This window comes from Engystomops pustulosus, chromosome 7 (assembly GCF_040894005.1).
Source record: "Engystomops pustulosus chromosome 7, aEngPut4.maternal, whole genome shotgun sequence".
NCBI lineage: Eukaryota > Metazoa > Chordata > Amphibia > Anura > Leptodactylidae > Engystomops > Engystomops pustulosus.
In genome coordinates, this window is record NC_092417.1 from 1,301,454 (window position 1) to 1,325,271 (window position 23,818).

The 23,818-nt window shown below is 38.6% G+C and overlaps 1 protein-coding gene across 1 annotated transcript in view; it reads right to left on the minus strand.

Moving 5' to 3' along the window:
• Positions 1–10,984, minus strand: part of LOC140069090 (aspartate dehydrogenase domain-containing protein-like) — a 56,304-nt gene extending 45,320 nt beyond the window's left edge. The window contains exon 1 of the mRNA XM_072114413.1: positions 10,912–10,984. The gene's annotated coding sequence lies outside the window, so the exon portion shown is untranslated. The remainder of the gene's footprint in view (positions 1–10,911) is intronic.
• Positions 10,985–23,818: the final 12,834 nt, after the last annotated feature.

Genomic DNA, 23,818 nt, shown 5'->3' on the forward strand with positions numbered 1-23,818 from the left:
AATATACACAGTATATACATATATACACAATATACACAGTATATACAGTATACACATATATACACAGTATACACATATATACACAATATACACAGTATATACATATATACACAGTATACACATATATACACAGTATACACATATATACACAATATACACAGTATAAACATATATACATATATACACATATATACACAGTATACACATATATACACAGTATACACATATATACACAATATACACAGTATAAACATATATACATATATACACATATATACACAGTATACACATATATACACAGTATACACAGTATATACATATATACACAGTATACACATATATACACAGTATACACAGTATATACATATATACACAGCATATACATATATACACAATATACACAATATACACAGTATATACATATATACACAATATACACAGTATATACATATATACACAGTAAACACATATATACACAGTATACACAGTATATACATATATACACAGTATACACATATATACACAATATACACAGTATACACATATATACACAGTATACACATATATACATATATACACAGTAAACACATATATACACAGTATACACAGTATATACATATATACACAGAATACACATATATACACAGTATACACAGTATATACATATATACACAGTATACACATATATACACAGTATAAACAGTATACACAGTATATACATATATACACAGTATACACATATATACACAGTATACACATATATACACAATATACACAGTATACACAGTATATACATATATACACAGTATACACAGTATACACATATATACACAGTATACATATATACACAATATACACAGTATATACATATATACACAATATACACAGCATATACATATATACACAATATACACAGTATATACACAATATACACAGTATATACATATATACACAATATACACAGTATATACATATATACACAATATACACAGTATACATATATACACAATATACACAGTATATACATATATACACAGCATATACATATATACACAATATACACAGTATATACATATATACACAGCATATACATATATACACAATATATACAGTATATACATATATACACAGTATACACATATATACACAGTATATACAGTATATACATATATACACAATATACACAGTATATACATATATACACAGTATACACATATATACACAGTATATACAGTATATACATATATACACAATATACACAGTATATACATATATACACAGTATACACATATATACACAATATACACAGTATATACAGTATACACATATATACACAATATACACAGTATATACATATATACACAATATACACAGTATATACATATATACACAATATACACAGTATATACATATATACACAATATACACAGTATATACATATATACACAATATACACAGTATACACATATATACATATATACACATATACACAGTATATACACAGTATACACATATATACACAATATACACAGTATATACATATATACACAATATACACAGTATACACATATATACATATATACACAGTATATACATATATACACAGTATATACATATATACACAGTATATACATATATACACAGTATACACATATATACACAGTATACACATATATACATATATACACAGTATACACAGTATATACACAATATACACAGTATATACATATATACACAGTATACACATATATACACAGTATACACAGTATATACATATATACACAGTATACACAGTATATACATATATACACAGTATACACATATATACACAATATACACAGTATACACATATATACACAGTATACACAGTATATACATATATACACAGTATACACATATATACACAGTATACATATATACACACAATATACACAGTATATACATATATACACAGTATACACATATATACACAATATACACAGTATATACACAGTATACACAGTATACACATATATACACAGTATACACATATATACACAGTATATACATTTATACACACAATATACACATATATACACAATATACACATATATACACATATACACAGTATCCACATATATACACAGTATACACATATATACACAGTATATACATATATACACAGTATACACATATATACACAGTATACACAGTATATACATATATACACAGTATACACATATATACACAGTATACATATATACACAATATACACAGTATACACATATATACATATATACACAGTATATACATATATACACACATATATACACAATATACACATATATACATATATACACAATATACACAGTATACACATATACACAATATACACAATATACACAGTATATACACAATATACACAGTATATACACAATATACACAGTATACACATATATACACAATATACACAGTATATACACAATATACACAGTATATACACAATATACACAGTATATACATATATACACAGTATACACATATATACACAGTATACACATATATACACAGTATACACAGTATATACATATATACACAGTATACACATATATACACAGTATACATATATACACAATATACACAGTATATACATATATACACAGTATACACATATATACATATATACACAGTATACACATATACACAGTATATACACAGTATACACATATATACACAGTATACACATATATACACAGTATACACATATATACATATATACACAGTATACACATATATACACAGTATATACATATATACACAGTATACACATATATACACAGTATACATATATACACAATATACACAGTATATACATATATACACAGTATAAACAGTATATACATATATACACAGTATACACATATATACACAGTATACACAGTATATACATATATACACAGTATACACATATATACACAGTATACACAGTATATACATATATACACAATATACACAGTATACACAGTATATACATATATACACAGTATACACATATATACACAGTATACACATATATACACAGTATACACAGTATATACATATATACACAGTATACACATATATACACAGTATACATATATACACAATATACACAGTATATACATATATACACAGTATACACATATATACACAGTATACACATATATACATATATACACAGTATATACATATATACACAGTATATACATATATACACAATATACACATATATACACAATATACACATATATACATATATACACAATATACACAATATACACAGTATATACACAATATACACAGTATATACACAATATACACAGTATACACATATATACACAATATACACAGTATATACACAATATACACAGTATATACACAATATACACAGTATATACATATATACACAGTATACACATATATACACAGTATACACATATATACACAGTATACACAGTATATACATATATACACAGTATACACATATATACACAGTATACATATATACACAATATACACAGTATATACATATATACACAGTATACACATATATACATATATACACAGTATACACATATACACAGTATATACACAGTATACACATATATACACAGTATACACATATATACACAGTATACACATATATACATATATACACAGTATACACATATATACACAGTATATACATATATACACAGTATACACATATATACACAGTATACATATATACACAATATACACAGTATATACATATATACACAGTATAAACAGTATATACATATATACACAGTATACACATATATACACAGTATACACAGTATATACATATATACACAGTATACACATATATACACAGTATACACAGTATATACATATATACACAATATACACAGTATACACAGTATATACATATATACACAGTATACACATATATACACAGTATACACATATATACACAGTATACACAGTATATACATATATACACAGTATACACATATATACACAGTATACATATATACACAATATACACAGTATATACATATATACACAGTATAAACAGTATATACATATATACACAGTATACACATATATACATATATACACAGTATACACATATATACACAGTAAACACAGTATATACATATATACACAATATACACAGTATATACATATATACACAATATACACAGTATATACATATATACACAGTATACACATATATACACAGTATACACAGTATATACACAGTATACACATATATACACAATATACACAGTATATACATATATACACAGTATACACATATATACACAATATACACAGTATATACATATATACACAATATACACAGTATATACATATATACACAGTATACACATATATACACAATATACACAGTATACACATATATACACAGTATACACATATATACACAATATACACAGTATAAACATATATACATATATACACATATATACACAGTATACACATATATACACAGTATACACAGTATATACATATATACACAGTATACACATATATACACAGTATACACAGTATATACATATATACACAGCATATACATATATACACAGTATACACAGTATATACATATATACACAGCATATACATATATACACAATATACACAATATACACAGTATATACATATATACACAATATACACAGTATATACATATATACACAGTAAACACATATATACACAATATACACAGTATACACATATATACACAATATACACAGTATATACATATATACACAGTATACACATATATACACAATATACACAGTATACACATATATACACAGTATACACATATATACACAGTATACACAGTATATACATATATACACAGTATATACATATATACACAGTATACACATATATACACAGTATACACAGTATATACATATATACACAGTATATACATATATACACAGTATACACATATATACACAGTATACACAGTATATACATATATACACAGTATACACATATATACACAATATACACAGTATACATATATACACAGTATATACACAGTATACACATAAATACACAGTATACACATATATACACAGTATACACATATATACATATATACACAGTATATACATATATACACAATATACACAGTATATACATATATACATATATACACAGTATATACATATATACATATATACACAGTATATACATATATACACAGTATACACATATATACACAGTATACACATATATACACAATATACACAGTATATACACAGTATACACAGTATATACACAGTATACACATATATACACAGTATATACACAGTATACACATATATACACAGTATATACATATATACACAATATACACAGTATATACACAATATACACAGTATATACACAGTATACACATATATACACAATATACACAGTATATACACAGTATACACAGTATATACACAGTATACACATATATACACAATATACACAGTATATACATATATACACAGTATACACATATATACACAATATACACATATATACACAATATACACAGTATATACATATATACACAATATACACAGTATATACACAGTATACACAGTATATACACAGTATACACATATATACACAGTATATACACAGTATACACATATATACACAGTATATACATATATACACAATATACACAGTATATACACAATATACACAGTATATACACAGTATACACATATATACACAATATACACAGTATATACACAGTATACACAGTATATACACAGTATACACATATATACACAATATACACAGTATATACATATATACACAGTATATACATATATACACAGTATACACAGTATACACATATATACACAATATACACAGTATATACACAGTATACACAGTATATACACAGTATACACAGTATATACACAGTATACACAGTATATACACAGTATATACACAGTATACACAGTATATACACATATACACAGTATATACACAGTATACACATATATACACAATATACACAGTATATACACAGTATACACAGTATATACACAGTATACACAGTATATACACAGTATACACAGTATATACACAGTATATACACAGTATATACACATATACACAGTATATACACAGTATACACATATATACACAATATACACAGTATATACACAGTATACACATATATACACAGTATACACAGTATATACACAGTATACACAGTATATACACATATACACAGTATACACATATATACACAGTATACACAGTATATACACATATACACAGTATACACATATATACACAATATACACATATATACACAGTATACACATATATACACAATATACACATATATACACAGTATACACATATATACACAATATACACAGTATATACACAGTATACACATATATACACAGTATACACATATATACACAATATACACAGTATATACACAGTATACACAGTATATACACATATACACAGTATATACACAGTATATACATATATACACAGTATACACAGTATACACAGTATATACACAGTATACACATATATACACAGTATACACAGTATATACACAGTATATACACAGTATACACAGTATATACACAGTATACACATATATACACAATATACACAGTATACACATATATACACAATATACACAGTATATACACAGTATACACAGTATATACACAATATACACAGTATATACACAGTATACACAGTATATACACAGTATACACATATATACACAATATACACAGTATATACACAGTATATACACAGTATACACATATATACACAGTATACACATATATACACAGTATACACATATATACACAATATACACAGTATATACACAGTATACACATATATACACAGTATACACATATATACACAATATACACAGTATATACACAGTATACACAGTATATACACATATACACAGTATATACACAGTATATACATATATACACAGTATACACAGTATACACAGTATATACACAGTATACACAGTATATACACAGTATATACACAGTATACACAGTATATACACAGTATACACATATATACACAATATACACAGTATACACATATATACACAGTATATACACAGTATACACAGTATATACACAATATACACAGTATATACACAGTATACACAGTATATACACAGTATACACATATATACACAATATACACAGTATATACACAGTATATACACAGTATACACATATATACACAGTATACACATATATACACAATATACACAGTATATACACAGTATACACATATATACACAATATACACAGTATATACACAGTATACACAGTATATACACAGTATACACAGTATATACACAGTATACACATATATACACAATATACACAGTATATACACAGTATATACACAGTATACACAGTATATACACAGTATACACATATATACACAGTATACACATATATACACAATATACACAGTATATACACAGTATACACATATATACACAGTATACACAGTATATACACAGTATATACACAGTATACACAGTATATACACAGTATACACATATATACACAATATACACAGTATACACATATATACACAATATACACAGTATATACACAGTATACACATATATACACAATATACACAGTATATACACAGTATATACACAGTATACACAGTATATACACAGTATACACATATATACACAGTATACACATATATACACAGTATACACAGTATACACATATATACACAATATACACAGTATATACACAGTATACACATATATACACAGTATACACAGTATATACACAGTATATACACAGTATACACAGTATATACACAGTATACACATATATACACAATATACACAGTATACACATATATACACAATATACACAGTATATACACAGTATACACATATATACACAATATACACAGTATATACACAGTATATACACAGTATACACAGTATATACACAGTATACACATATATACACAGTATACACATATATACACAGTATACACAGTATACACATATATACACAATATACACAGTATATACACAGTATATACACAGTATACACAGTATATACACAGTATACACATATATACACAGTATACACATATATACACAGTATACACAGTATACACATATATACACAATATACACAGTATACACATATATACACAATATACACAGTATATACACAGTATACACATATATACACAATATACACAGTATATACACAGTATATACACAGTATACACAGTATATACACAGTATACACATATATACACAGTATACACATATATACACAATATACACAGTATATACACAGTATACACATATATACACAGTATACACATATATACACAATATACACAGTATATACATATATACACAATATACACATATATACACAATATACACAGTATACACATATATACACAGTATATACACAGTAAATACATATATATACAATATATACATATACACAGATAAATACATAAATGTATACTTACCTTTTAGGATGTTTGGGTGATCACCTGGCTGCGGCGTCAGGTGGGTGTTCCGGTGGTTGTGCGGGCGGGTGTTCGGGCAGGAGGGGGGGGGGGTGCGTGCGCTCGGGCCGGGGGGGGGGGGGGGGAGGCGGGAGAGGGGGATTCGTTTCCCGGGCGGGAGGGGAAGGGGGGCTGTTCACCGGGCGGGAGGATGGGGGGCGTGGTCGGGTGGTTGTCAGCTGTGCCGCTATGCAGGGGGTAGGCGGGCCGCGGTCACGTGTGCCGGCGGACGGGTAAGGGAGGTGGGAGGCGGCTGGTGGGCCGCAGGCGGGCGGGTCAGGGAGGTGGCAAATGGGAGTTTCAGGTACTGAGCGATCCATGAGAGGTGGGTGGGCCAGGAGACAGGTGGGCGGAAGCCGGGACCGAGGGGAGGGGCCCGGGGACACATCTGCCAGGCACCCAGCAGTGTATTCACGGACCACTTGGCAAAGCACTGCACACAGGGTCCGTGCATCCCCGGGCCCCTGAACCTCAAGGGCCCCGTAGCAGCTGCTACGGCTGCTACGGCGGTAGTTACGCCACTGCTATGTACATTAAGCTGTATGGCAAGCACTTTATTGCAGTATTTGCACAGCAACCCACTATTGGGTATGAATTGCATTATGCATTTGAAATTGTATATGTATGTGATCCATACTACTATGTACCCCACCTTCTGATCCCGTCCCACATGTTTTTAATATTTCTATGTGATAGCCCCACTGACCCACATGCTTCTCCCTGTTGAATTGTAATTTGTTGTTTTTACTGATAGCCCCACTGACCCACATGCTTCTCCCTGTTGAATTGTAATTTGTTGTTTTTACTGAATATGCAATAAAATATATGTAATTTTTGAATTGGCTTAATGTTCTGTTTGTAGGTGTTTATGTGTGTGTATGTAGATAGATGTGTGTGTATGTAGATAGATGTGTGTGTATGTAGATAGATGTGTGTATATATGTGTGTATGTAGATAGATATGTGTGTATGTAGATAGATGTGTGTATGTAGATAGATGTGTGTATATGTGTGTGTATGTAGATAGATGTGTGTATATATGTGTGTATGTAGATAGATATGTGTGTATGTAGATAGATGTGTGTGTATGTAGATAGATGTGTGTGTATATAGATAGATGTGTGTGTATGTAGATAGATGTGTGTGTATGTAGATAGATGTGTGTATATATGTGTGTATGTAGATAGATATGTGTGTATGTAGATAGATGTGTGTGTATGTAGATAGATGTGTGTGTATGTAGATAGATGTGTGTGTGTGTATATATATATATATGTGTGTATGTAGATAGATATGTGTGTATGTAGATGGAAGTGTGTGTATGTAGATATATGTGTGTATGTAGATAGATATGTGTGTATGTAGATAGATGTGTGTGTATGTAGATAGATGTGTGTATGTAGATAGATGTGTGTATATATGTGTGTATGTAGATAGATATGTGTGTATGTAGATATATATGTGTGTATGTAGATAGATATGTGTGTATGTAGATAGATGTGTGTGTATGTAGATAGATGTGTGTGTGTGTATATATATATATATGTGTGTATGTAGATAGATATGTGTGTATGTAGATGGAAGTGTGTGTATGTAGATATATGTGTGTATGTAGATAGATATGTGTGTATGTAGATAGATGTGTATATGTAGATAGATGTGTATATATGTGTGTATATATATATATATGTGTATGTAGATAGATGTGTGTGTATGTAGATAGATGTGTGTGTATGTAGATAGATGTGTGTGTATGTAGATAGATGTGTGTGTATGTAGATAGATGTGTGTGTATGTAGATAGATGTGTGTGTATGTAGATAGATATGTGTGTATGTAGATATATGTGTGTGTATGTAGATAGATAGATGTGTGTGTATGTAGATAGATAGATGTGTGTGTATGTAGATAGATAGATGTGTGTGTATGTAGATAGATGTGTGTGTATGTAGATAGATGTGTGTGTATGTAGATATATATGTGTGTATGTAGATGGATGTGTGTGTGTGTATATATATATATATATATATATATATATATGTGTGTATGTAGATAGATGTGTGTGTATGTAGATAGATGTGTGTATGTAGATAGATGTGTGTGTATGTAGATAGATGTGTGTGTATGTAGATAGATATATGTGTGTATGTAGATAGATATATATGTGTATGTAGATAGATATATATGTGTGTATGTAGATAGATATATGTGTGTGTATGTAGATAGATATATGTGTGTGTATGTAGATAGATGTTTATATGATTATTATATACAGCAGTGATACATACCTACCAGCAGACGCACAGCTTAGCAGACGCAGGACCTTGCCCTCACAGAGCATTGTGGGAAGGCACGGCCTCAAGCTGCTGTTAATGATTGCAGAGCTGACCTCAAGCTCTTGTCAGTTGACCTCTCTACCGTAAGCCGACCCCTCCTCAGCCAGAACAGGCTGACCCTGGCAATGGCTGATGTGTGAGTATGTAGACAGATGTGTATGTATGTGTGTATGTATGTTAGTATGTGGTAGTATGTGTGTATATATGTTAGTATGTGGGATTCTGTGTGTTTGTATGTCAGTATGTGGGAGCCTGTGTGTTTGTATGTCAGTATGTGGGAGTATGTGTGTATGTATGTTAGTATGTGGGATTCTGTGTGTTTGTATGTCAGTATGTGGGAGTGTGTATGTATGTATGTCAGTATGTGGGAGTATGTGTGTATATATGTTAGTATGTGGGATTCTGTGTGTTTGTATGTCAGTATGTGGGAGTATGTGTGTATGTATATTAGTATGTGGGAGTATGTGTGTATGTATATTAGCATGTGGGAGTATGTGTGTATGTATGTCAGTATGTGGGAGTGTGTATGTATGTATGTCAGTATGTGGGAGTATGTGTGTATGTATGTTAGTATGTGGGAGTATGTGTGTATGTATGTCAGTATGTGGGAGTATGTGTGTATATATGTTAGTATGTGGGATTCTGTGTGTTTGTATGTCAGTATGTGGAAGTATGTGTGTATGTATGTTAGTATGTGGGAGTATGTGTGTATGTATATTAGTATGTGGGAGTATGTGTGTATGTATGTCAGTATGTGGGAGTGTGTATGTCTGTATGTCAGTATGTGGGAGTATGTGTGTATGTATGTCAGTATGTGGGAGTATGTGTGTATGTATGTCAGTATGTGGGAGTATGTGTGTATGTATGTCAGTATGTGGGAGTATGTGTGTATGTATGTCAGTATGTGGGAGTATGTGTGTATGTATGTCAGTATGTGGGAGTATGTGTGTATATATGTTAGTATGTGGGAGCCTGTGTGTATGTATATTAGTATGTGGGAGTATGAGTGTATGTATGTCAGTATGTGGGAGTATGTGTGTATGTATGTCAGTATGTGGGAGTATGTGTGTATGTATGTCAGTATGTGGGAGTATGTGTGTATGTATATTAGTATGTGGTAGTATGTGTGTATATATGTTAGTATGTGGGATTCTGTGTGTATGTATGTTAGTATGTGGGATTCTGTGTATTTGTATGTCAGTATGTGGGAGTATGTGTGTATGTATGTTAGTATGTGGGAGTATGTGTGTATGTATATTAGTATGTGGGAGTATGTGTGTATGTATGTCAGTATGTGGGAGTGTGTATGTATGTATGTCAGTATGTGGGAGTATGTGTGTATGTATGTTAGTATGTGGGAGTATGTGTGTATGTATGGCAGTATGTGGGAGTATGTGTGTATATATGTTAGTATGTGGGATTCTGTGTGTTTGTATGTCAGTATGTGGGAGTATGTGTGTATGTATGTTAGTATGTGGGAGTATGTGTGTATGTATATTAGTATGTGGGAGTATGTGTGTATGTATGTCAGTATGTGGGAGTGTGTATGTATGTATGTCAGTATGTGGGAGTATGTGTGTATGTATGTCAGTATGTGGGAGTATATGTGTATGTATGTCAGTATGTGGGAGTATGTGTGTATGTATGTCAGTATGTGGGAGTATGTGTGTATATATGTTAGTATGTGGGAGCCTGTGTGTATGTATATTAGTATGTGGGAGTATGAGTGTATGTATGTCAGTATGTGGGAGTATGTGTGTATGTATGTTAGTATGTGGGAGTATGTGTGTATGTATATTAGTATGTGGGAGTATGTGTGTATGTATATTAGCATGTGGGAGTATGTGTCTATGTATGTCAGTATGTGGGAGTATGTGTGTATATATTTTAGTATGTGGGAGCCTGTGTGTTTGTATGTCAGTATGTGGGAGTATGTGTGTTTGTATGTTAGTATGTGGGAGTATGTGTGTATGTATGTTACTATGTGGGAGTATGTGTGTATGTATGTCAGTATGTGGGAGTATGTGTGTATGTATGTCAGTATGTGGGAGTATGTGTGTATGTATATTAGTATGTGGGAGTATGTGTGTATGTATGTTAGTATGTGGGAGTATGTGTGTATGTATATTAGTATGTGGGAGTATGTGTCTATGTATGTCAGTATGTGGGAGTATGTGTGTTTGTATGTCAGTATGTGGGAGTATGTGTGTTTGTATGTTAGTATGTGGGAGTATGTGTGTATGTATGTTACTATGTGGGAGTATGTGTGTATGTATGTCAGTATGTGGGAGTATGTGTGTATGTATATTAGTATGTGGGAGTATGTGTGTATGTATGTCAGTATGTGGGAGTATGTTTGTATGTATATTAGTATGTGGGAGCCTCTGTGTATTTATGTTAGTATGTGGGAGTATGTGTGTATGTATGTTACTATGTGGGAGTATGTGTGTATGTATGTCAGTATGTGGGAGTATGTGTGTATGTATATTAGTATGTGGGAGTATGTGTGTTTGTATGTCAGTATGTGGGAGTGTGTGTGTATGTATGTTAGTATGTGGGAGCCTGTGTGTATGTATTTTAGTATGTGGGAGTATGTGTATGTATATTAGTATGTGGGAGTATGTGTGTATGTATGTCAGTATGTGGGAGTATGTGTGTATATATGTTAGTATGTGGCAGCCTGTGTGTATGTATGTCAGTATGTGGGAGTATGTGTGTATATATGTTAGTATGTGGGAGTATGTGTGTATGTATGTTAGTATGTGGGAGTATGTGTGTATGTATGTTAGTATGTGGGAGTATGTGTGTATGTATGTCAGTATGTGGGAGTATGTGTGTATATATGTTAGTATGTGGGAGTCTGTGTGTATGTATGTTAGTATGTGGGAGTATGTGTGTATGTATGTCAGTATGTGAGAGTATGTGTGTATATATGTTAGTATGTGGGAGCCTGTGTGTATGTATGTTAGTATGTGGGAGTATGTGTGTATGTATGTTAGTATGTGGGAGTATGTGTGTATGTATGTCAGTATGTGGGAGTATGTGTGTATATATGTTAGTATGTGGGAGCCTGTGTGTATGTATGTTAGTATGTGGGAGTATATGTGTATGTATGTCAGTATGTGGGAGTATGTGTGTATATATGTTAGTATGTGGGAGCCTGTGTGTATGTATGTTAGTATGTGGGAGTATGTGTGTATCTATGTTAGTATGTGGGAGTGTGTATGTATATTAGTATGTGGGAGTATGTGTGTATGTATGTTAGTATGTGGGAGTATGTGTGTATATATGTCAGTATGTGGGAGTATGTGTGTATATATGTTAGTATGTGGGAGCCTGTGTGTATGTATGTTAGTATGTGGGAGTATGTGTGTATGTATGTTAGTATGTGGGAGTGTGTATGTATATTAGTATGTGGGAGTATGTGTGTATGTATGTTAGTATGTGGGAGTATGTGTGTATGTATGTTAGTATGTGGGAGTATGTGTGTATGTATGTTAGTATGTGGGAGTGTGTATGTATGTCTTTCACTACTTCTATGCCGGATAACTGGTGTAGAAACAGAAATTTTCTTCCTCAACGTTCTACAAAATATCGCTGAATCACATGGTAAAGCAAGAAGCTAATGGCCTCCAGCACTGACCTTCTCTTAGCCCACCTCGATTGGGGGCCTACTGAGGCTCTGTCACCCAGGGGCCTACTGAGGCTCTGTCACCCAGGGGCCTATTGAGGCTCTGTCACCCAGGGGCCTACTGAGGCCCTGTCACCCAGGGGCCTACTGAGGCTCTGTCACCCAGGGGCGTACTGAGGCTCTGTCACCCAGGGGCCTACTGAGGCTCTGTCACCCAGGGGCCTACTGAGGCTCCGTCACCCAGGGGCCTACTGAGGCTCTGTCACCCAGGGGCTTACTGAGGCTCTGTCACCCAGGGGCCTACTGAGGCTCTGTCACCCAGGGGCGTACTGAGGCTCTGTCACCCAGGGGCCTACTGAGGCTCTGTCACCCAGGGGCCTACTGAGGCTCTGTCACCCAGGGGCCTACTGAGGCTCTGTCACCCAGGGGCCTACTGAGGCTCTGTCACCCAGGGGCCTACTGAGGCTCTGTCACCCAGGGGCCTACTGAGGCTCTGTCACCCAGGGGCCTACTGAGGCTCTGTCACCCAGGGGCCTACTGAGGCTCTGTCACCCAGGGGCTTACTGAGGCTCTGTCACCCAGGGGCCTACTGAGGCTCTGTCACCCAGGGGCCTACTGAGGCTCTGTCACCCAGGGGCCTACTGAGGCTCTCACCCAGGGGCCTACTGAGGCTCTGTCACCCAGGGGCCTACTGAAACCTGGAGCCGACCCTGACTGGCATTCTCTAGAATTCGCCTACATGAATGTGTTAACCCCCTCTTAGCTGAGCCCCTAGCTCTTCTGGAGGTTTACCATGCTGACATCACATGGACCTCGACAGACTGAAGCTCCAATGACTAAAGATCTTCTCAGAAAATATGCAAATCAGTTAGCCAGGAGGGATAAGGAAAACCACGCCTCCTTCAGCTCCTTGTAAGGCAGCTCCCTTGGCATCAGGTGTGACCTACAAGAAGCCTCCTGACAGGTGATGCTTGATGCATAGGGAGCTGCCTATTCTGACTCAGTCGGGGGAAATAAAAATGCCGACACAAATGAAATGTGCGCCAAAATCTTACATGGACTGCGCCAGTTTTTCTTTTGATTTCAGCCTATTTTTTCCTGGTCTGTTCTGTGCCAAAAATTGCGCCTAAAAAAGTCAACAAACTACACATAAATGATGTGGAAAATATAGGCCACGCCCACTTGCGCAAAAAAAGACGGATGAGTCAGGATAGTCAGAAACATCCGTTCTTTATGGCGCAAACACATTATAAAAAATCCGCTACACTTTTGTGCCAAAAAACGTGACTTCCAGACACTTTTTTGTCGCAGATACGATAAAACATGGGCCCCACTGCGTCACTGCGCTACCATGATCGCCCGCAGGATCAGCTCTTACGACTCTGGAGGACAATGGTGCAGCGATGGGCACCGGTGGAGACGAGCCACCGTTCTGCAGAGACAGGTTGTGGTTTGTAGCTCCTCGTATCTTGACTCTGTGGTGAGGTATTTACAGAGATGACTCCGGAGATTACTTCTGTGCTTGGGCATCATCTTCTCCTACATGGCAGGAAGTCAAGTATATAGGGTTTGAGTCATACAGGAAGGTGAGGCTGCACATTATGATGAGACATGGGGGGGGGGGGGGTTACTTTTATTTTCCCATAAACCTGCGTGACACATTCTTTTCTTGAGTTGTTTGGTGATTTTTTTTTGGGGGGGGCGGCGTTTGGAGTTCATAAAAGTTACTCCATATTGTGGGTCCAGCCCCTGACTAGGGGTCTAAGGAGGTCAGACATACTAGACTGGGCGTAATGTGCCAAAAGACTCATCAGGTGACCACACAAACCTGGAGAAATGCTGACCGTGCCGTAGCATTCATCGTAAGACATGAGATCTTCCATCTACAGGTCATCTCTTTTAGAAGACCACCTCATTGCCCATCTTTTTCCAGTATATTGCCAGTTTGAGTGGCTGTGATGGTTAGACATGAGCGAGCACTAAAATGCTCGGGTACTCGTTATTCGGGACGAACTTTTCCCGATGCTCGAGTGCTCGTCTCGAATAACGAGCCCCATTGAAGTCAATGGGAGACTCGAGCATTTTTCAAGGGGACCAAGGCTCTGCACAGGGAAGCTTGGCCAAACACCTGGGAACCTCAGAAAAGGATGGAAACACCACGGAAATGGACAGGAAACAGCAGGGGCAGCATGCATGGATGCCTCTGAGGCTGCTTAATCGCACCATTATGCCAAAATTATGGGCAACAGCATGGCCATGACAGAGTGACCGAATGAAGCTAGATAGCATCTAAAACATCCAATAATTGACCCTGACACTATAGGGGACGGCATGCAGAGGCAGCGGCAGCAGGCTAGAGAGTGGCATGGCGACATACCCTAAATGGACTCAGGCTTCAAACCAATGGGTGGCAGAGAGGAACCAAAGGAGGTGAGCAAGAAGCGCTCAAATAATATCGGTACATGATAAAAGTTTGCCAGTATATTTTGTGGATTACACAGCAGGGTGGCGACAAAGTTAACATGGAAGCCATGAAAACAACCCAAAATTCTGCCTGACACAGCTCGTTTGATAAGGGGACCATGTATGGAGGCAGTGAACTAGTAGTAGATTAAAGGTGCTGCAGTTAAAACTATGTTAGTTGGATCTTGGGATGGAGCTGGCGCTCTGCAGCCAGGCGAGCTTTCGCCAATCCAAGCCCCTGTCTCTAGGCTACTCCCCAAACAGCACTTCTAAGAACCTTTTGTATAAGATCAAGTGTAGTAGCGTTCTTATAAGTTTAGGATATGCCGGGTGAGGGGAATGTAAACAGATGCGCAAGAAGCTCTGAAATAATATCGGTAAATGATAAAAGTTTGCCAGTATATTTTGTGGATAACACAGCAGGGTGGCGACAAAGTTAACAACTTTGATGTGGAATCCATGAAAACAACCCAAATTTCTGCCTGACACACCTCGTTTGATAAAGGGACGATGTATGGAGGCAGCTATATGGACGACTTTTGGAGGTAGCAATGGAGACAACGTGTGGAGGTAGCAATGGAGACAATTTAATTTGGATAGTGCCTGTATGTGGCAGTCCAAAAAAGTTTTCAAACCAGAGGAGCAGGTAGGTGGCCCTCCAGAAAAATGAAATAGATTGAGTGCCTGTATGTGGCAGTCCAAAAAAGTTTTCAAACCAGAGGACCGGGTAGGTGGCAATCCAGAAAAATTAAATGCATAAAGTACTATAGCTAGAGCCAGTGGGCCCTGTCAAAAAATAGCCAGTTTCCTCTGCTTTAGTGTACAAAGAGGAGGAGAAGGAGGAAAATGAGGAGGAGGAGGAGTGCATAAATTATTCAGGTTGAGCTTCCTTCACCTGGTGGAGAATGGAAATCCTGAGAAATCCAGGCTTTATTCATCTTGATAAGCGTCAGCCTGTCAGCGCTGTCAGTCGACAGGCGTGTACGCTTATCGGTGATGATGCCACCAGCTGCACTGAAAACCCGCTCGGACAAGACGCTAGCGGCAGGGCAGGCAAGAACCTCCAAGGCGTACAGCGCCAGTTCGTGCCACATGTCCAGCTTTGAAACCCAGTAGTTGTAGGGAGCTGTGTGATCATTTAGGACGATGGTATGGTCAGCTACGTACTCCCTCACCATCTTTCTGTAAAGATCAGCCCTACTCTGCCGAGACTGGGGACAGGTGACAGTGTCTTGCTGGGGTGACATAAAACTGGCAAAAGCCTTGTAAAGCGTAGCCTTGCCAGTGCTGGACAAGCTGCCTGCTCGCCTACTCTCCCTCGCTACTTGTCCCGCAGAACTACGCACTCTGCCGCTAGCGCTGTCAGAAGGGAAATACTGTTTCAGCTTGTGCACCAGGGCCTGCTGGTATTCATGCATTCTCACACTCCTTTCCTCTCCAGGGATGAGAGTGGAAAGATTTTGCTTGTACCGTGGGTCCAGGAGAGTGAACACCCAGTAATCGGTGCTGGAATAAATTCTTTGAACGCGAGGGTCACGGGATAGGCAGCCTAGCATGAAATCTGCCATATGCGCCAGAGTACCAACGCGTAAGAATTCACTCCCCTCACTGGCCTGACTGTCCATTTCCTCCTCCTCCAACTCCTCCAACTCCTCTTCTTCTGCCCATACACGCTGAACAGTGAAGGACTGAACAATGGTCCCCTCTTGTGTCTCGCCAACATTCTCCTCCTCTTCCTCCTCATCCTCCTCCACCTCCTCCAATATGCGCTGAGAAACAGACCTGAGGGTGCTTTGGCTATCAACAAAGGAATCTTCTTCCCCCGTCTCTTGTGACGAGCGCAAAGCTTCCGACTTCATGCTGATCAGAGAGTTTTTCAACAGGCCAAGCAGCGGGATGGTGAGGCTGATGATGGCGGCATCACCACTGACCATCTGTGTTGACTCCTCAAAGTTACTCAGCACCTGACAGATATCAGACATCCACGTCCACTCCTCATTGTAGACTTGAGGAAGCTGACTGACCTGACTACCAGTTCTGGTGGAAGTTGACATCTGGCAGTCTACAATCGCTCTGCGCTGCTGGTAAACTCTGGATAACATTGTTAATGTTGAATTCCACCTCGTGGGCACGTCGCACAACAGTCGGTGAGCAGGCAGTTGGAGGCGGCGCTGCGCTGCCCTGAGAGTGGCAGCATCTGTGCTGGACTTCCTGAAATGCGCACAGATGCGGCGCACCTTCGTGAGCAAATCAGACAGATTGGGGTATGTCTTGAGGAAACGCTGAACTATCAGATTTAACACATGGGCCAGGCATGGCACATGTGTCAGTCTGCCGAGTTGCAGAGCCGCCACCAGGTTACGGCCGTTGTCACACACAACCATGCCTGGCTTCAGGTTCAGCGGTGCCAGCCACAGATCAGTCTGCGCCGTGATGCCCTGTAATAGTTCTTGGGCGGTGTGCCTTTTATCGCCTAGGCTCAGCAGTTTGAGCACCGCCTGCTGTCGCTTAGCGACGGCACTGCTGCTGTGCCTAGAACTAGCGACTGATGGCACCATGCCCACGGATGGTAGTTCGGAGGAGGAGGTGTTGGAGGAGGAGGCATAGTAGGCCTGAAAGACCTGGACCGAGGTAGGCCCCGCAATCCTCGGCGTCGGCAGTATATGACCAGCCGCAGGGTCAGACTCGGTCCCAGCCTCCACCAAGTTAACCCAATGTGCCGTCAGCGATATATAGTGGCCCTGCCCGGCAGCACTCGTCCACGTGTCCGTGGTCAGGTGGACCTAGTCAGAAACGGCGTTGGTCAGGGCACGGATGATGTTGTCTGACACGTGCTGGTGCAGGGCTGGGACGGCACATCGGGAAAAGTAGTGGCGGCTGGGGACCGAATACCGAGGGGCGGCCGCCGCCATGAGGTTGCAAAAGGCCTCGGTCTCTACTAGCCTATAGAGCAGCATCTCCAGGCTTAGCAATCTGGAGATGTGGACATTAAGGGCTTGGGCGTGCGGGTGGGTTGCACTATATTTCCTTTTCCGCTCCAGCGTCTGGGGTATGGAAAGCTGAACGCTGGTGGATGCTGTGGAGGATCGTGGAGGCGACGATGGGGTTTTTGTGCCAGGGTCCTGGGCAGGGGGCTGACTATCAGCTGACACAGGGAAAGGAGCAGTGGTGTGCACGGCCGGAGGTGAACGGGCTTGTTGCCACTGAGTGGGGTGTTTAGCATTCATATGCCTGCGCATACTGGTGGTAGTTAAGCTAGTAGTGGTGGAACCCCTGCTGATCCTGGTTTGGCAAAGGTTGCACACCACAGTCCGTCGGTCATCCGGTGTTTCCTTAAAGAACCTCCAGACTTCTGAAAATCTAGCCCTCGCCGCGGGAGCCCTCGCCACGGGAGCTTCACTACGTGACACATTTGGCGCTGATGCACCAGCTCTGGCCCTGTCTCTCCGTCTGGCCCCACCACTGCCTCTTCCAACCTGTTCTGGTCGAGGACTCTCCTCCGTCTCAGAAGCACTGTGTTCACCCGGCCTCTCAACCCAGCTTGGGTCTGTCACCTCATCATCCTCCGATCCCTCAGTCTGCTCCCCCCTCGGACTTCCTGCCCTGACAACAACTTCACCACTGTCTGACAACCGTGTCTCCTCATCGTCGGACACCTCTTTACACACTTCCACTACGTCAAGAAGGTCATCATCACCCACAGACTGTGACTGGTGGAAAACCTGGGCATCGGAAAATTGCTCAGCAGCAACCGGACAAGTGGTTTGTGACTGTGGGAAGGGTCTAGAAAACAGTTCCTCAGAGTATGCCGGTTCAAATGCCAAATTTTCCTGGGAGGGGGCAGACTGGGGGGGAGGAGGCTGAGGTGCAGGAGCTGGAGGAGTGGGGATTTCGGTGACATGGGTGGACTGCGTGGAAGACTGACTGGTGGACAAATGGCTAGAAGCATTGTCAGCAATCCACGACATCACCTGTTCGCACTGTTCTGGCCTCAACAGTGCTCTACCACGAGTCCCAGTAACTTCAGACATGAACCTAGGGAGTGTAGCTCTGCGGCGTTCCCCTGCTCCCTCATCAGCAGGTGGTGTCTCACCCCGCCCTCGTCCTCTACCCCTAGCCCTCGGGTTAAACATTATGAAAATGAAAGTTATAACTTTAATTTTTTTTTTACTTTTTTTTTTTTTATTTGTGTTTTTTAGTTTTTAAAACCAAACAATGCTATCCTATTGCTATGGCTATTTTCTAGCCAACTATGAAAGCACACTGCTATGCCAGATGAGATGACGCTGAGTTATGAAAAAATAAACGTAAAATAAAAAGTTAATGGCAGACTGTGCCTAATAGAAATCCAACCCCTACTAAATTTTCCCACTTCGGTCTTTGCGATGGATATGTGTGCCACTAAGCGCAGAACACAGCGGTAGCAAGTCCCCCTGCAAATTCCTCACAATATGGTACTAGCTGCAAAAAAAAAAAAAAGTAGAACGTTATTGTAGCCCTAAGAAGGGCTGTTGGGTTCTTGGAGAATCACTCCTGCCTAACAGTAAGCTAATAGAACACCCTAACGCTTTCCCTGACCAGCAGCAGCTCTCTCCCTAGCGGCATCCAGACACAGAATGATCCGAGCAGCGCGGGCAGCGGCTAGTCTATCCCAGGGTCACCTGATCTGGCCAGCCAACCACTGCTATCGACGTGTAAGGGTACCACGTCATGCTGGGTGGAGTGCAGAGTCTCCTGGCTTGTGATTGGCTCTGTTTCTGGCCGCCAAAAAGCAAAACGGCGGGAGATGCCATTTTCTCTAGCGGGCGAAATACTCGTCCGAGCAACGAGCAGTTACGAGTACGCTAATGCTCGACCGAGCATCAAGCTCGGACGAGTATGTTCGCTCATCTCTAGATACAAGCCATGTGAGGGGTTATATACAGGAGAGGATACAAGCCATGTGAGGGGGTTATATACAGGAGAGGATACATGTGAGGGGTTATATACAGGAGAGGATACAAGCCATGTGAGGGGTTATATACCGGAGAGGACACAAGCCATGTGAGGGGTTATATACCGGAGAGGACACAAGCCATGTGAGGGGTTATATACCGGAGAGGACACAAGCCATGTGAGGGGTTATATACCGGAGAGGACACAAGCCATGTGAGGGGTTATATACCGGAGAGGACACAAGCCATGTGAGGGGTTATATACCGGAGAGGACACAAGCCATGTGAGGGGTTATATACCGGAGAGGACACAAGCCATGTGAGGGGTTATATACCGGAGAGGACACAAGCCATGTGAGGGGTTATATACCGGAGAGGATACAAGCCATGTGAGGGGTTATATACAGGAGAGGATACAAGCCATGTGAGGGGTTATATACAGGAGAGGATACAGGACATGTGAGGGGTTATATACAGGAGAGGATACAGGACATGTGAGGGGGTTATATACAGGAGAGGATACATGTGAGGGGTTATATACAGGAGAGGATACAAGTCATGTGAATGGTTATATACAGGAGAGGATACAAGCCATGTGAGGGGGTTATATACAGGAGAGGACACAAGCCATGTGAGGGGTTATATACAGGAGAGAATACAAGCCATGTGAGGGGTTATATACAGGAGAGGATACAAGCCATGTGAGGTTGTTATATACAGGAGAGGATACAAGACATGTGAGCGGGTTATATACAGGAGAGGATACAAGCCATGTGAGAGGATATATACAGGAGAGGATACAAGGCATGTGAGAGGGTTATATACAGGAGAGGATACAAGCCATGTGAGGGGTTATATACAGGAGAGGATACCAGCCATGTGAGGGGGTTATATACAGGAGAGGATACAAGACATGTGAGGGGGTTATATACAGGAGAGGACACAAGCCATGTGAGGGGTTATATACAGGAGAGGATACAAGTCATGTGAGGGGGTTATATACAGGAGAGGATACAAGACATGTGAGGGGGTTATATACAGGAGAGGATACAAGCCATGTGAGGGGTTTATATACAGGAGAGGATACAAGCCATGTGAGGGGTTATACACAGGAGAGGATACAAGCCATGTGAGGGGTTTATATACAGGAGAAGATACAAGCCATGTGAGGGGTTATATACAGGAGAGGATACAAGCCATGTGAGGGGTTATATACAATAGAGGATACAAGCCATGTGAGGGGTTATATACAGGAGAGGATACAAGCCATGTGAGGGGGTTATATACAGGAGAGGATACATGTGAGGGGTTTATATACAGGAGAGGATACAAGCCATGTGAGGGGATTATATATACGAGTGGATACAAGCCATGTGAGGTTGTTATATTCAGGAGTGGATACAAGCCATGTGAGGAGTTATATACAGGAGAGGATACAAGCCATGTGAGGGGTTATATATAGGAGAGGATACAAGCCATGTGAGGAGTTATATACAGGAGAGGATACAAGCCATGTGAGGAGTTATATACAGGAGATAATACATGTGAGGGGTTACATACAGGAGAGGATACAAGCCATGTGAGGGGTTATATACAGGAGAGGATACAGGCCATGTGAGGGGTTATATACCGGAGAGGATACAAGCCAAGTGAGGGTGTTATATACAGGAGAGGACACAAGACATGTGAGGAGTTATATACAGGAGAGGATACAAGCCATGTGAGGGGTTATATACAGGAGAGGATACAAGCCATGTGAGGGGGTTATATACAGGAGAGGATACAAGCCATGTGAGGGGTTATATACAGGAGAGGATACAAGCCATGTGAG